Source organism: Enoplosus armatus, chromosome 19 (genome assembly GCF_043641665.1).
Source record: "Enoplosus armatus isolate fEnoArm2 chromosome 19, fEnoArm2.hap1, whole genome shotgun sequence".
Taxonomy (NCBI): domain Eukaryota; kingdom Metazoa; phylum Chordata; class Actinopteri; order Centrarchiformes; family Enoplosidae; genus Enoplosus; species Enoplosus armatus.
In genome coordinates this window covers 6,104,876-6,120,818 of record NC_092198.1, presented here as the reverse complement: position 1 = coordinate 6,120,818, position 15,943 = coordinate 6,104,876, and positions in this window count along the sequence as shown.

The following is a 15,943-nucleotide window of genomic DNA, read 5'->3' as shown; positions in this document are numbered from 1 at the left end:
AAACCTACACAGGGGCTATTTTACTGCTAAACCAGTACTTTCATTTTTGATACTTTAAAAACATTTAGCATAATGGAGTAATTTTACATGAATGTATTGGTACTTGATCTGATCTATGAAAGCAGTGCAATGTGACGTTACTTTTCATGTCTTCGGAGAAATTGAGTGCATGAAACACACATTAAGGATGCACAGTGTCATAGTGTCTGTGCAGTCTATGTTTGGCCTTTTACCTGTGGGAGTGAGAAAAACATCACTGAATAACAAAAAGGAGCCTAAATTGGAAGGTACAGCACATATCCAACAGGAAACTACTGTATGTTCAGGGGAGATTAGAGGCATCTGAACTGTTTAAAACAGATGGATGGCGAAGTAAATGAGCACCGCACCAATCATCATTTTGTGTGTTTGTGGGTGATAACGTTATTTTCCATCACTAGATAGAATTCCATCATGTCTGGAAATAAAAATTTAACAAAAATAAGTAATATTTCACTCATGCATCAAATGCTTTAGTTTAGTAATTAAAGGATTATTTCGTATATTATCAGCGCCACAGATGGGATCATTATTTGCAAGGTCAGTCCAATAATGATGTTTTATTTGGTGTGCGGTTATATTGATTGCACATTTATACTGTAACAGAACATTTCATGAGCGCACTGCTCAGTGGGATGCAAATGCAATATTTTAAAGTCGTAAAAATATGGATTTAGTGTACGTCCTCCAAAGATTGTGGGAGCAGCCAGACTATTTTTCTGGCAACAGTTGCTTGATACTTTAGCTCAGCGGCGACGGTGCAACAATAGAGTTCAGATGCACACAAGGGGAATTAACTGGAAATGATGTGCTCTCTGCGCTTTCCACTTTAGAAATTATCCATGTGGGCATTGACCGTGCTCGCTGCATATCTCAGCCCAAATAATACCCAACATTTAATACTCAGCCCCAAGTCATTATCAGTTTCTTTTTTCCGCCAAATCTATTTACAGCACCCTCCAGCAGTTTAAATTGGAAGATTACTCTTTAGTCCATACAATTTAGGGAATGCACAGCGTTTCCATCACCGCAAGGCCTTGAAATCAATATGTCAATAAACCTACATCTTTCTATTCCATTACCTTCCCTGCTGGGTGCATGCGACATGTGAGAGGTAGGGGCACACACATACTACACCAACACACTCCCATGTTAGAAATTCTAGATGTCATTACTAAGGAGCATTATTTGACTCACTGATGTCTCTTTTTATTCAGCAGCTCTTCAGCAGAGTAAATCAAACCAGCACAGAACGGAGAACAAATCATATGTCACCAAAGTTTGACTGGTTATCAGTTAAAATGTGAGGCACACACTGAACACACATATTTCAACAAAAGCCAATGCTGGGGAGTAAAACTATTACCAATTAACTGTCACTCATCAGTTGGTAAATGTACGTGTCTGGAATTTGGATATCACGTTACTTATTTCCTTAGGCCAATAATACTCACCATGTTTTATTCATAAATCCGGTTAAACTCTGACCTGGCTCAAGCTGGCTCGGGGTGAAGATGGAGCATGTTAACTGTTTATCGCACATTACGACAAGACATGAGCCCATCAGGTTTAAAGCCCTCGACAGGACACTCTGCCTCGCTCGCCGTCTGCTGCAAAAAAAAACCTGCTGACAGGGGTGAAACTCTATGCTTCCCCTCTCTTTAACAGATAAGGATCCAGACCTCCTTTAGTCACCGATGAGCTCCCCTGCGCGCCGCAGACCGACACACAGAGCTTCCTACAATTGAACTGGCAAGGGAAATGAGGACAGACGATCTCTTATCAGCAGTTCTATTGCCTTTTCTCTCCCGTCTTTCTGACAATGAGGCGCTGCGGTTCCTCTCTTTTCACTCGCCAAACGGGGGACTGTACCCAGGACAAGGAGATGATCAATTACCCTCGATGTCTCCACCCCATCAAGCACATTCACATTGCTGTAATGAGATGAGAGCAAGTGTTATAGCGCGGAAAAGAATAAAAAAGAAAAAATATTTTTCTCCAACTTTAGGGAAACTAGGTGTTGAGGAACCTCAAAGGGAAAGTTAAGTATCTCTAAAGAACAAAAGCACCTCACAAAAAAAAATCTGATGTCGCATCACAGGTGCCTGATGACCTTACTTTGGTATATTCTTCTACTATTGTCAGTGAGCACACAGACAAGGCAGAACATGAGAACTAAAAAGTCCTGCAGGCAGAGACATATCTAATTGTTCAGTGTGCCAGCAAAATATGGAGCCCGAAGGGTTCAATATTAAGCAAATAAATGTGAAATTATCAAATAAATGATCACATTAATACATCTATAAATAAATCAATAAACTGATAGAATTTACTAAAACTGAACCTATTAATAAGTGTTATTTCATCATTCTTATTTTCAATTATTTTAATTTCACGGTAGAATTGTTTGTTCTAAATTTTTATTTTTTCCTTCTTCAAATGTCAGAATTGTGATTCATTTCAGAATCATTTTTTCCCCCAAATGTCATTTTATTTTTTATTTTATGTTCATTTGTATAGGGACAAGTATGTAAACCTTTAAAATACATAAAACACAACAACAAATACACAAGAGACAGTATAAAACTCAACAATGGGTACATACGTTAAAAACACAAAACACATTTTCCCAACTGGCCCCTGTTAGCGAGAGCAACAACAATGCTAACGATACTGTCAATCAACCAACTAGCTGCTGCTACGAATAAACACTGTAAAGACACTGTAAGCTTAGATAATTAATTAGCATCAAACTCAGGAGGCAGTGCTAAGAGCAGCTGGTTAATTCAGAGTTACCTCGGCAGCGATGTGAGTCTGAAGATGTTCCTCGGTGAAAGACACAACTTTTTTCTTCTTTTTTTCTTGTTTTGAATTTATAGGTATTGTTGTTTTTGCTCACGCGCTGGTGTTGTTTGGTATGCTACCCATTCTGTTTGTTCTATTCCCACAAGCTAAAATGTCTGTTGAGCTGTGAAATAAAAGTTTTTTAATTTATTGAATTATTCCACAATGTATTTGTTCATCTATATGTCACACAATTTATTTCTATGAATATTTATTTCATTATGCATTATTTATTTATTTAAAATTGAACACTTTGGGACACTTAAAACTGCTGAATTAGATTGCACAACTGAAAGGTGCTAGATGAAATGTAATCCAGAAAGACTGTGTATATTCTTAAACAGTAAACCTCCAGGGCTGGGCTTGTACTACACACAAAGTTTAGTTTCCTCAAAATTGAGGCTTTACAGACAGTTTCATGAGGATGAGCAATGTTTTCAGGATAAGGCTTTCAGGAAGTTACAGTTTTTCTCCACTGGGTGAGAGTACTTTTAACTTTCATACCTCCAAAAGTGTTGATTCCTGCTCCAGTGATAGAATTCTGGATTTGTGAAATCCCTTTATAGAAGACATATTGCTGCTGTGGCACTGCTGTATTATTACAGCTTACTCCTGTAAGCCGCATTTTCCACAGAGGTTAACAACATGCTTTGAGCCAGGATGAATAGCTCTATATTCTGTCCTCAATTCTTGCCCATATTTGGCTTACGAGATATGAGAAACAAATCATTTAATCCTATAGAGCCTTTGATTTCTGTTTGTATTTAAACATTCTGTTTTATTTCATGAATGAAAGCGGGTTACATCTTTCCTTTAAATCTTTCCACCTTATTTTTGTAACTGCCTTCCCCTAACGTATGTGTTATAAATGATTATAGTGTTGCAGGATAAAGGGTTTTTTTCTGAAAATATCTCAGAGGTCAAATGATTGCTCATCCATTAGTCATAAGTCACGGAGCACCAAACACCTTGGATCGGCTTGTCCCAAAAGTATGCCAGAATCAAAAGGAATGGTTAATATAGCCGTTGTTGCATCATCTCTATAGCCTCAAATTCCTTGTGAGGCTAATTATTGGTAATTAGGAGGTTTTTGTTGAAGGCGTAAACAAAGAAAATTTATGAATTCAGCAAACTGCCTCTCAGCTCCAGGTCTTTTAATCATGCAAACATTTTGCTCTTTGCAGGCTGGCCATGTTGGATTCAGCCGGAGAGATTTATTGATTCAACCGAGGCTTCAATCAGTTTTGTCTCTGCTTTCAGTTAATTTATGGCTGAAGCAAGAATTATTGAGTGCTCATGCAAACTGAAGACGCAACAAATTAGCACTTCCAAAATCATTTTTGAAAACAATTGCTTTTTATACTTTTTTTCCCCCTCAGAGATAGCGGAGTAAACATTGAGGTAATAAATTAAGCTCTGAGCAGATTTTAAAAACATGTGTTATTCAGGGCAGCGTAATATATATGAACTGATTTCAAGCTCGGGTCTGACAGCTTTATTTATATCTAATCAGCACAAAATGTAGTATCAGTATAAAAGTGAACTTGTTGGCTTTTATTTGAATTTGTTGGATGAGGTCAGAGTCCTTTTGGAAAACTTCTTTACTGTTTCATTGTAGAGTAACAGCATGTCCTGACATTTAAGAGATGTGACATGCTTTTGAGCTAATGAGGCTCGACTGGAACAGAAGGCATCGTGAAACTCCCATTTTTACTGAATCGCCTGTTTCGTCCGGAAGCAGACTTTTTCATTACTGCATAAAATCTGAACAGAAAAAAGCTTCTGTAAATATACTTTTTCCAGAGTACACTCATGAAATCAATGCCACATGTAACCCTCTTACTGTAATATAAAGGGCTATTGAGGATGTCTATGTCTTCACAAGTGCAATAGAAAAGTGTACAAAAGCAGTGCTTCAGATCAGATAACCTTTATAATCGTCATGTTGACTGGTCATTAAAATGTGTGCTAATACAATAGTTATTGAAAACAGAGCACAAAGGAGACGCATCTAGTTAGTCACACTATTACTAGTATTATTACCATTATTGCACAGTCCAGTTTTACATGTCATGCTTAAAATGCCATTATTAATAAAATAAGTATTATATATTACACAGCTGGTTTGTAAGTCAGCTTCCAAACTAATAAAGGACAAATCAGCTGGTTTAGTGATCAGTGGTTGATTCTGCATCTGCGGCAGGACAGACTCGCCCTTTACTGCTCTTCTGTGTATTCCTGAAGGAGGATAAGTTACTGAGATTTTACTTTTTAATAGTGTGTATTTTGTTTCTTGTTTTCTCATTTTAGGGGTGACTGGTTGTGATGCACTTAGAGCATATCAATATATGGTCATCAAGCTAAACATACCGTATTGGTTAATAATGCCCTGTGATCCACCAATCAAAGCCTGATAACCAGTCCAGCATCCAAATAAACATCATCATTTATATTCTGTATTTTGAATTGGGTGTTACCTATAAGACTCAAAAATACATTAAAAATCGGATGTTTTCAGCATGCTACTTTTGGAAAGGAAAGCTCATCCAGGCTGTTTTTTTTTCCCTTTAAAGAAAGCCTAACATTTCTCTGTCAAAGTCAACTGTCTCTGCCACCAAGGAACATGGGGAGAGCAATTTACTACGCTCACCAGTCACTCTAATCTTCAAAGGATGCTGTTATTGCACCGCTTACATCCCTCCATCCGCACAGAGTTTATCCAGCCCATCCTGCCAGAGTGTGTCAGGTAAAGTGCTAGATTACAGCCTGTGTCAAGTGAACTACCCCCCCCCCCCCTCCCAATGACAGCGCTGAAAATATTGATGATGCCATTTCTTTTGTTCCTTTACACTTTTTACCATATTTTGTTTAGTTTTTTTCCAAAGAGCAGGTGTGGGAGTGATACAGTGATTTCCTCTCCATATCTGTTTGACACCAGGCCTCAGGGGCGGGGGGCTGTCAGACCGATCTGAATGGAGCACATCTGCGTGGCGGTACCTGACGAAGCGAGGGGCATGCTGTTCTGGAGCCGGCCGGCATTTTGCTCCAGCCTTTACGGGATCAAAGTCAAACTCCAGCAGAGCAGAGTGGTTGTAACTACAATGCATCAAGGGCAACGCTCCTCTTTGCCTAATTGTGCGGTGGTTCAAAGGGGAGTGAAGCTGCTCAGATTAGATTGTGCTGCAGGAGGGGAGGGGAGGGGAGTGGGGTGGGGTGGAAGAGGAAGTACGGAGGTGTAGCATCGGGAGGGAAGAAGAGACAAAGAGGGAGACACAAGTGGGATAACAGAGGGTGGGGGGGCTGGAGCTGAGAGCAGAACAAAGGGGAGGCAACACAGAGCCAAACTTGCTCCCTTCTGGTGCCAGCACATTTCATTCTATTGTCTTTTTTTCCCCTCTTTTCAACAAGCTTTGCCAGTCACAGTCCATTGCCCAGATGAAGCTTTGGGCCACTAGTGTGGAGAAGATATAAGGCTATTGCACATGCCTGCCTGCCAAGTTTGTGATACCGGTTTTGCCAAAATTGCCACTGTATTATTTTCCTGGTTTTATGTTGTTTGAGCAAACAAGGGCAATGACTTCCACTTTGGAATGTTCCACTGCATTAATATTTCGATGTTGCGCAGGCCAAGAGAGCAGCAAAATGATAAAAGAAGGTAGACTGTTTGTATTCCAGGGTTAGTGATGCTTTATTTCCACTATATTAAGACCATCTATTGCAATTTCTGTACACATGAGTACTTGTTAATATTTTCCTTCCATCCTCGGACAATCGCAGCTACCCAGTGAGCTCTAAATTCCATGCAAACTGGATGATACTAATGAACTCTACAGAAGCGGAAAATAACGGCGAGAAAAAAGTGGTCAGTTTTGAAATTTCAATCCAAGCGCTCATGCATAAACGAACACTACCTGTCCTTCTGTTGGGTTTTTTTTTTTTTTTTTGGTGCACTTGGCAGGTATATGTAAATGTCTTTGTATGTGAAATTCAAATGAAATGTCAGCTCTGTGGGCTCATGCGAGGTGGCAATGAATACAATTAGTTTCACATTGCTAATGCATAAATAATGACTCCCCCCCGGAACGGAGTGGGCGTCCTCTGTCAAAATGCTGTCGTACGCAGCTCTGAATCGTCCCTCTTCACATCCTCTGAGCTCGTCTATAGGCTAACAGAGGTTGTCATGATAAATGTGTGGGATACTTTCAATGTTATTCGAGTGAATATTATTTCTCCATACAGTCACTTCATCATAAGTTCATGTCAAGAAGTTGGTTAATTTAAGTGCCACTACAAGATAGTGTGTGTGTATGTGTGTGTGTGTGCGGCCATGTCCACATTATGTGGGTGTCAAAACACAAGTTTTATGTCTTCTTTGGCTCCGGAGGAGCTTTGTCATGATGTCAACAGGGTTATCTCTGTTTACTTTACAACAGAAACAACTTAGAAACTGGGGCCTCACAATGACAATTCTAACTTTCTGTTTACGGCTATGATGTCACATCTTAGTTTAGCGTGTGGGCATGCTAACATTTGCTAATTAGCACTAAACACAAAATACAGATGAGGCTGATGGGAATGTCATTAGTATTGAACAAATAAACATTTTGATCTGATGATGGCACGAGATGAAAAGTCAAGGGATCATCAAAGTTATTACAATTCATCCTGAGGGGGACAGGGACGTCTGTACCAAATTTCATGGCAATCTGTCCAATAGTAAGTCAGGGGATCACCAAAGTTATTTCTGTACCAAACGTGGTGCCAATCCACCCAGTTGATGTTGAGATATTTCACGACATGTGAAAATTTTGACCTGCTGGTGGCACTGGAGTCAATTCTTAGAATAAATCCACCGGGCATCATGGATATATCTACCAAATGTCATGGCAATCCATCCAACCGTTGTCGAGATATTTCAGTCTGGACCAAAGTTCTGGGCCAACTGAGAACCAGGGGGCTGCTGGCCTGGCTGAAAAGCCAAGTGTAAATCTAGTCTGTGCTGAAAGTTAGCTTGAAACCAGCTGTCGTTCGCCCTGTCTCATTAAAGCGACAGAAAGAAAGCTGCCCCATTGATTTCAGTATTATATGGTCATACGGAAAATGCTCATAGTACATCAATGTTAGCTATCTGTTCAAAACTGTAAGCTATTCTTCTTTTGGCATTTTTAGCCAACAGATTCCGGTGCATTACCACCAGTCTCTCTACATGGGAGGAGGGCTGACCAAGAGTTTTGATCCGGCCAGCGGAAACAAATATATGTGGCTGAATTATGTTTTCTGCTTCTGCCACCTGTTTTCTTTTTATCTGTCTCATTTGAGTTCCCCAACTTTATGGAAGTGCAATAGCATGTGATATGGCTGTTTTAATCTCTTGAGAGTTGAGAATTTGAGTTGAGGGCTTGAGAATGTTCTTTTCCTGCAGTAGAGTGAGATCAGATTTTACAACTATGTGGACTTAGAGAAAGGGTGAGCTGGGGAATCTTAAACACTGTGTAGTATGAATGCCTGCAAATGTTTGCAAAGCCTTTCAGAATAAATAACTTTGTGGTTGCTTGCATTTACAAGTATAGTGACTGTGAGATGATTGATAGCCAGATCTAAACTGCAGCACACTGACTGCTTGATTTAATAACAAGGGTACAAATCATTGAATAAGTAACTCTGGCAGCGGGACATCTGATGATAGGCTTAACCAGTTTGACTGTCAGCTTGCAGAAGACACTGATGAGCAAGTTGTGAAGTGGCTTTATGAAACTGACAGTCTAGTTTCTTGTTGTTTCCTAGCAACATCCTGAAAGCCTGTTTGTGATTTTGCTGTAAAAAGCACCTTTGAAAGTAGATCCATTACCTGAGTATATACTGTATTCCTGTTACAACTTGATTTCTTTTATTATTATTATTATTATTATTATTATTATTATTTATTAAGGCATGGAATATCTGAGATCCCAAATTTATAGATTTTTAAGATACAAATGTAGGAAAGGCAGAAGCCATAGCATAGCACACAACAGCACCATTATTAGTCAAAGGAGCTCAATTTCCCATTTCAACCAAATCCATCTTGTTTTCTGGATTAGATTTTCCAACAGAACAGCTCGTGCATTCTGCTCACAGCCAACTCTCATATCTTATAGCCTTTCATCAGCAGATGCACCAAATGAGTCTGCATTTTTAAGTACACCAAGAGATAACCATCAGGCCACTGAAGAAAATCATATTCCACTGTTATAGATTACCTACTTTTAGTTGACAGTACACACCTGCTATTTCCAAGGACAAGCTAATATCTGATATCATAAAATCTGATTTTAAGAATCATAGATCAAATGGAACTGAAAAGCTGTGGGCATATTTGATGATGGGATGGATTTTGTTAGTTGTTCTTGTGTATTTTTCAGTAAATAAACCAAAATATACCAACTGATGCCATCTGCACATGCACCAGCAACAGCCATCAGATTAGCAGGCAAGATGGGTGATCATAGCGTTGCTTTGTAGGCTATATACGGACTGAAGGCTAATGCTACCTTTGACATAATCTGACTCACAGGATGTAGGCTGTTGGGATAAGTCATTTATGATTGGTTTAAAGGTACCATGTTGTAGAGAGTGAGATTTCCACGTCTTGTTTGATTATAAAACAGGTCGAGGTGCTGTATAAATACTGTGAAAGTATCAAGTCCACATGCTCAGTCCACAGAGAAATGCACACAGCCCGTATTCAGAAACTGTGCCTTTAAACAAGCCATCGGGACTTCCGTAAGGTTGTGATGTCACAACCATATAGTCACCGCCCTCAGCCACGCCCCCAGCAGGTCATCTGCTCCAGGTACAGCACGCCCACCAAGTACAGGGACGCTCATCCAAGTTATTCGAGTGCTCTGCTCAGGACTACTCTTCAAGTTTTTGGTAGTAGTCAGCAGCTAGTATAAGAAGTTTTTTTTAACTGTGAATCATGCAAAGCTACTCTAGTGGAATCCCAGAATAAAAAATATAGAGCTGAAATGAGCATAATATGGGACCTTTAAAGAAAAACTAACAAGCCAGAGTGTCTTTTCCTCCTATCCCAGAATGATAATGGGTAGAGACAAACTTCTCCAAAGTGAAGAGGACAGGTATTAAATTTGAATAAGATTAAACTCACTGAAATATTGGGTGACTTGTTAGTGTAATTTGTTAACCACAACCACAGTAGAAGAGTGTGTTTGGAGAAACTTCTGCACTGTAGTTTTTGTTGCCTGGAAATTGCCATACAGGAGATACTAGTGAGAGTGATGCTGCCCCTGGGATGCCATCGGAGGATAACCCTCCACCCTCTTGTCTGTCATTCAGTCGTAACTGAATACACACACCGTGGTGCGTCTTAGAGAGTAAATATTCCAGTTAGTGGTGTTCACGCATCTCAATCCCTGCTCAAAAGAAAAATCCCCCAGGGGAAATAGAAATACATAATGTAAACAAACACACTTACAGGTACATAACAGATGTAGTGATATTGATATTTGTTTTGCATTTCATTCTACACTTGCAGTTCCTTTATCCGTAAACTATTATTTCTGTTCCAGAGCAGGGCTTTGGCACTGACAGACTGTTCATTAGGAACACCTGTGTAGATGTGTTGATTAAACATTATGGTAATACATATTGAGAGGAGTTCTTAATAATCAGTATGTAAATAGGAGCGAAAAAAACATTAGAAACTTAATGTGTTGCAGATTTATTTTTACATAATGTTGTGTTTTTCTCAACCTGTTTCAGTCAACAATAAATAAAAAACTAAACTGATAAGCCTCAAGAATGTCCTTTGGTCACGGGCCTACACTCGAGCAGGGCTGGATCTGATCATAAAATTGAATCGGACTCAACAGAGGTGGTCTTGCCCAGAGCCAAGAAACTAAACAGTCTTGTGAAATTTCACGAGATAAGCACAAACGCTGATACTTGAACTTTGCGTTCCTCCTGCACAACAAGATGTTCTGCCAAAAGCACCAGTTGGATACGGACATTGGACATGTGAGCGTAAGATAAAACTTACTGACTGCAGAACTAAAACTTCTCACCTTTTCACATAAACTGGCCTCAAACTGCCTCTTGGACGGCTGACCACTGGATATTTGCTCCGTGACGCCTGCGAAGTGGAGCACGGAGCTCAGAAAGGCCGTCCAGCTGTTCTCAAATGTCACCTGCGTCCTGGTGAGCATTCAGCCTCTGTAACCGGCTGAAACACAGAATCAGACATATTACAATTTTAAATCCCAGCCTTCATGTTCTCCAGGATCTAATTAGCACAAAATCATAAAACCACACATGCATACACCCCCCCCCCCCCCCCCCCCATCACCATCACTGACTCATTTATTAATGATAAATGTACTTGATCTTAACTCTGACAGGATGATTAATGTGAGTAAGAATATGAGTATGCTTTATGCACGGAAGATTTTACAGGGTGTGATTTTTTTTTTCTGTCAATATAACTACATGACAAACATATTAGTTCATATTAGTTTTTCACATAAATCAGCAGTTTGCCATCCAGTTATTTCGTGTAGTGATTTTATTTGAAAAGTTTGTATTTACAAAGAATTTTCCTAAACTTACTCCTGAGTTTCTTATTTGATTAAAGAATAATTTCTACCTTTATTCTTGGGTTTTTCTTTCCCCTGAGATACAGAATCTAAGATTTCCCAACGCTGACGTCACATACACCCTTAAGGGCCCCTGTGGAAATGTTCTTTGAAACACTTTTTTGATCCCCTCGATCCCTTTGTGTATCACCTTGCAATACTTTTGCATTCTCCTGCAATGTTTTTATATTATATTCTTGGTTAGAAGGACGCGGGGGCTGCCCAGGCTGTTGGCGGCGCTGATACTTTTCACACCCAGCAGCTCCCGTTCCTTCCCTTCCTTGTCGGTGCATGTTAGTTGGAGTAAGATGTGCAGGCTGCTTGGCTGGAGGCCAAATATTGTTTGTCCTTGAATGTGCATTTTGAAATGTCAATTACTCTTAACTTTAAAAGAAGCTAAAAAAAAAAAAACCCTGTCTAAATTCATTTTCTGCCAAAAGGGCAAAGTGAACAACTTGCAGCGGAGTGTACAGTGTAGTACACAAGATGCCTTGTTGGTTTATCAGACCTCTGCACTTTCATTAAGAAGAGTATGTTGAAAACATTTAGGGACACGCTTCATTTTTTAAAGGAATAACAGCATGCAGAAAGAGGGACAAATGGACTCAAGAGACTTGCTCTCATTTTCAGTCATATATGAATGTGAAATGTTTTGCGCTATAGAGCTCTCTTCATTATGAATGGATTATGCTTCATTAACTTGATGCTAGCTTGAAGGGAGATGGTAGCATGCTACAGCCAGTGCTCTGAGGTCTTGTCCTGAATATTTTTGTGGGACCTGTTGTGGGGTTATATATGCTACAATTAAGTCTTGGCTACTTCTTTTCAGCATGTTGATCGTGTTAAAATGAGAACATACACTGATTTAAACCTATCATATGGTTTTTGGGAGGGAAATGCTAGAGTGAGAGAATGCAAGTGTTCTGTAAAAAACGTGTAGCTTTTCAGGGGACCTGTAAATTGTTGGCATATAAAAGTCGATGAAAACCCGACATAATTGAAGACTACAGTATTCTGGAAACACCCACGAATAACTGGAAACACTGGTAGGGTTTGCATCACCACTGCGAGAAACATGAAACCAGAGTGTTTACAGCTGAGCAACGCAGCTCGCCACGTCAGAGATGATTTTGTTTTACCAGCAAATTACCTCAATAAAACAGCAGGGGGAAGATTTGCTTGTCAGTCACCTCTATAGCTGACATAAATTAAGATGTTGGCGCATGAGGTGATTACCTGTTAATAATGCTCAGTGGGCATTGTTAGACTGTGGGGTTTTTCCATTGCTTGAAACCAATTAGCCACGATTCAAGAATGGCTGTTCTTCCAACAGTGGGGAACTATCAGGAAAACAAAGCTAGGATCGCACAGTTATACAACATGAGCAAGAAATAGAGAGAAAAAGGAGTAAAATTGAAAGGCTGCAATGGACAAGAGACAATTATATTTTCCTATATGTTTTTCAGAAATCTCAGAAGCCTTTCAGAAATGGCTGCTGAAGGTTGGAAAACATACAGGGGTCATAGACTGTGGTGTTTGTGTGCATGAAAGGAGGCGGTTTCATAACAGAATGCATTATTTGAGTGTTTTTCTCACTGAAGGCCATATGCATTGTGAATAAGAGTTAGTATTTGATACAATCAGTGGGAACACTTCCTGGGGGGAAGAAACATATGACAGTGTTTCATTTCAAAATGAAAAAGTCTAGAGGAATGAAACAAAATATATCGCATTTTCAAACAAATGACCTTTTCTTTGATGTTCGCTTTGGCTGTGAGACTCAGCTATCAAACATGAGTCCTTCGAGGTAAGGAGGGAAGAGAAGGTCTTTAGAGATCCTGCAATTCTCACAAACATGAATCAAGATGGCTTCAAATTAATGTTATTCAGCTCTGATGCGTCCTTTTGAATATCACAGATGACGCCCATGTTTGGACCTTTTGCCCTGATTATTCAGTCTATACAGTTCTAGAGAAACACAAAACCTTGCATAGACTTCAAGTCAGGAAAAAGCTATTAGGTATTCACAGAATCCGCTGCTGTGGTGTCAGATGTAGCTTTGTAATGTGTTCACATTTCATTTAAGACTGTACGAGGAACCAGGGGCTAGACTCCGTTTGCACAGGATGAACAATACAATGTGTCTCTAGTATAAACTCCTAAATATTTTCGGCTTGTAACACACATTCTTGTTATTTGTAGTAGCCCATTACAGTCTCATAGGCCTTCAAATAGTGAAACAACCATGAAAACCACTAACAATAAAGCTTTAGATACAGACCTCAAATTGCAGTGTAAATATTTTGTACATATGGAGTACCGATAAAATATTTACTGATACTTACTGGTAGGTACAAGGGAAGAAGTACAGGAAATGGGGGGGTGGGGGTGCTTCCCTTCTTCTGGCGCCCTGGCTCATTCATTTTTGATCACAGCTACACAACTGTAAAGTTTCGTTACTGCATCTTACACAGGTGTGACGCCATCGCATTGACTAAACAGACAGACATAAACACACCTGGCAAAGTACTCAAATATGTTTCTGTGGTAGTTCCCGCTGCAGTAGGCGTCTCCAGGACCACATTTTGCCATGATAACACACACACACACACACACACACACACACACAGACTTACAACTTTCAGTACAGCAATTTTCGTGAGGTGGGATTTACACTTAATCAGAAGTGTTTTCAAACAGTAGTTTGATACAAGATAAAAAACTGTAAGGATGAAGACTAACTGGTTGGTTTGGTAAATGAACATCTGGTTAACCGCCCCACATCTGTTTCCACACAGTGGAAAGGGATGGGAGGGAGCATGTGTAAAGGGTGTCATGGATTTAGTTTCAAATAATTTTCATAATGACTAAAAAAATCACCCGACACCATTAGAAACACTGTTTATTTAACATGAATCAGGTGGCAGGAATGTGCAAATGAGGAAAAAAAGCACGACAGACAAGACCAGAACCAAAGGGATTATCACAATCCGACACTGCCGTCCTGCAAAATGTAAACATAATTGTGAATGTTTCCTTCCAGTTTAATTCTATGCCAATTCATAAATACCAGAAAAACCTATTTAATAATTCACTCTATAAACCTGTGTAATCCATTTCTAAAGGTATTTCATACCTACAGGATGATAAGGTGTATCCCCCATAATATCCCTCCCTAATAACGACACAATAATATATTTGACACTGATGATTTGTCCTCAGCCAAAACAAGTATTTGTATCCAAAGATGGTTTTAAATATTCGTGTCAGCATGACACCTGAACAAAAGCATTATAATTATCAACAAAGAATGAAGGGGGTCTTAATTTTCTAACAGGCCTTTTCTTTGGCAACAGCTCTAATGAGCACCTTCTAGCCACTATTTTATTTTTAAACTTGACTTTTTGTCACTCTCGCACAAAAACACATTTTCTGGTGTGCAAAAAAAACAACAACAACAACCTGCGGTATGCGGTGAATAATGTGATATTCAAAGTAGTGAGATGCAATGCGTGTCCTAAGATCTTCGTGATTAAAATAGATCGGCTTGTCAAGTTTGAGTCTCCGAAATGGCAACAAAGGAAAACAACCTCTCTTTCAACACAGAGTTCCACAATGTAACGGCTACAAAAACTGCAGACAAGACAAGGTCTCTTCCATTTTTATGTCTGTCTTTTCACCTTCAGGCTGTCAGCCGAACCATACCATTTTTCTGACCTCCAGATTATTATTCTTGAGTTCCAGACTGGCTGGGAAACTCTGGGGGAAGGGGGACTGAAAGAGAATCGCTCACCCCTCCCTCAGCAAAGCAGCCTTGATGTGCCTTGAGCAAGACATGATCCCAGAATTACTCCACTTGAGCTACTCTGAAAACTTTAGTTGTACTTGGCAGCTCTCACTTGAGTAAATGTGTTGCAGGTTCAGGTTTTATTCATCCTTTAAAAAATACACAAACACATGCACACACACACTCACACACACACTGCGTTGTCCTCTTCACACTATTCCTGTGCATGACACTGAGTTAAATGGAATCTTTAATGGACTTCAAGGGTCATCGGTGGCTGGCTGGACGCGATAGCATCTGTGGTGCAGCTATGACACCACTGGGACGACTGGGGCGGCAGTGGAATCAGACTGGGCTAATCTGCCCGCAGGACTGACGCTATCAGCAGGCTCATCTCTGCTGAGAATGAGATCCCTCTCACGACCTTCACCAGATCCTTATCACGCTCGGACAAAAAACCGAGTGTGTGAGTCGGTGAATGTAAAGTTATGTGTGTGTTTGAACTGTGGAGATTGTTCAGAAGGCTGTTAAAGGCTTGAGTATGTATGACTGTGTGTGTGTGTGTGTGTGTGCGTGTGTGTGTGTGGCAGGCCTATATAGTACAGTTTGAATGCTGTAATTGTCCTCCACACTCTAATTGCCC